Source organism: Triticum dicoccoides, chromosome 2B, assembly GCF_002162155.2.
Source record: "Triticum dicoccoides isolate Atlit2015 ecotype Zavitan chromosome 2B, WEW_v2.0, whole genome shotgun sequence".
Classification (NCBI taxonomy): Eukaryota; Viridiplantae; Streptophyta; class Magnoliopsida; order Poales; family Poaceae; genus Triticum; species Triticum dicoccoides.
The window spans coordinates 582,803,883-582,805,583 of NC_041383.1; positions in this window are offsets into that span (position 1 = coordinate 582,803,883).

Below are 1,701 nucleotides of genomic sequence, written 5' to 3' on the forward strand. Positions count from 1 at the left end.
GTCGCGCCTTCTTCCTCGCCTCTTACAGCGCCCCGCCGCCGTCGTGCCTTCTCCCCTTGCCTCTTCCAGTGCCCCGCCATGCCACCGCACCCCCGGAGCAGGGTCGGGCTACCGCGGCGTCCGCCCGCCCCTCTGGCGTGTATTACGCGGAGATCTGATCCCGCGATACACACCTCAGGCTCGGCACGTTCGAGACTGCCCACGAGGCCGCTCGTGCGTACGATGCAGCGGTGTGGCGCCCCGGGCGGCCTCGGTCGCAGAGGAACTTCGCTGACGTGCGAACGCGCAAGCAGGCGCAGGAGCTCGCGCCTCCCTCGTGACTAATCAGCGACTAGGATCGCCGCCTCCAACGGTGGCTCAATGCGTTTACGTCGTCGGACTACACCATCGAGGAGGACAAGGAGTAGTTTTATTTAGCATCGTTTTATTTATTTTTATTAACATCGTATGAACTGGCTTGTGGTTTGAGGAACTATGCTATAAAATTTAAAGTTTTAAATTATGTGTTGTTTCATATATTTTTTGTATGTATTGTTTCAAAAAAATTCCAAGCGCGCGCTGGGTTTTTCCGCGCCTGGTGAAGCGCTATGGCGGGCCGCTAAATTTTGCAGGGTATGATAAAGCAACCACCCTTCTGCGCGCGCTAATGTTATTTCGACGCCGAAAAATAATTTAGCGTGCCGCGATACCACACACCTGTTGAAGATGCTCTAAGCTAGAGGTAGAGCGGTGGTCCTCTTCCTCTCCCCCGTCGGTGTGCTCCGGCAGTAGCTCGCGGATGCGCTTGCCGCGCTTGAGCCCAAGACAGACTTGAACAATTTCTTCATGTGTCCCAAGGATGTCGTATACGAGCCCAAGACAGACTTGAACAATTTCTTCATGTGCTCCAAGGATGTCGTATACGAGCTCAGAGTGCCTGCTGTGACATGTGACCCTTAGCATCAATGGCTCGCCTCATACATCTTCGTAGTAGTCTAGGCGCATAGGCTACACGCTACACACTAGCATACGAGCTCGCCTTGCATATGAGAGAGAGAGATTAGGCGAAGAAGACAATGTGTGACATAGTCGTTGGTGAGAAAAATGTCTAGTCCAGGTCGGGATTGTCTTTTCCCGCTTGGACAAACATGTCCAGAATGGTGTAGGGTCGGGGATTAACCGGGATCGATAAGGTTAGGGTGCTGATTTCAAGGATTAATAGTTCAAAGTTTGATTCAAACTTGGACTACGAGTTTAAGGTTTATTTCAGACTTTTTCCTTTACTTGTCATGCATGTGTGAAGTTTTCCTTTTTCCTTTTTTGAGAATTGTGTGAAGTTTACTTTCTACTCTGACGAATTTCACGCCGGAGTCCTTGGCCAGCCTGCCACGGCTCCGCGCTCAAGGCCAAAACATTCGTGAGAGTATACGCGGAAATTCAATTCGGAGCATATGCTCCTGCCCATCTAGAATATTTTTTGCAAATGTGAAAAAGTTTGAAAAAACATAGATGTATTCTTTTTTCTTTGCGAGGAAAAAAATAGATATATTCATTGTCACACCAAAATGCTACTTGCAAATTTTTAGTAGAAAAGCTTAAGTATTTTTATCTGTGAAAAGAAAAATCAAACGACAAATGTCACTTACAAATATTACACTTATTTTTGTTTTTTCACCGACGAAGAACCATCATCTCGTTTCGAATGAAAATTATCAAACGTTT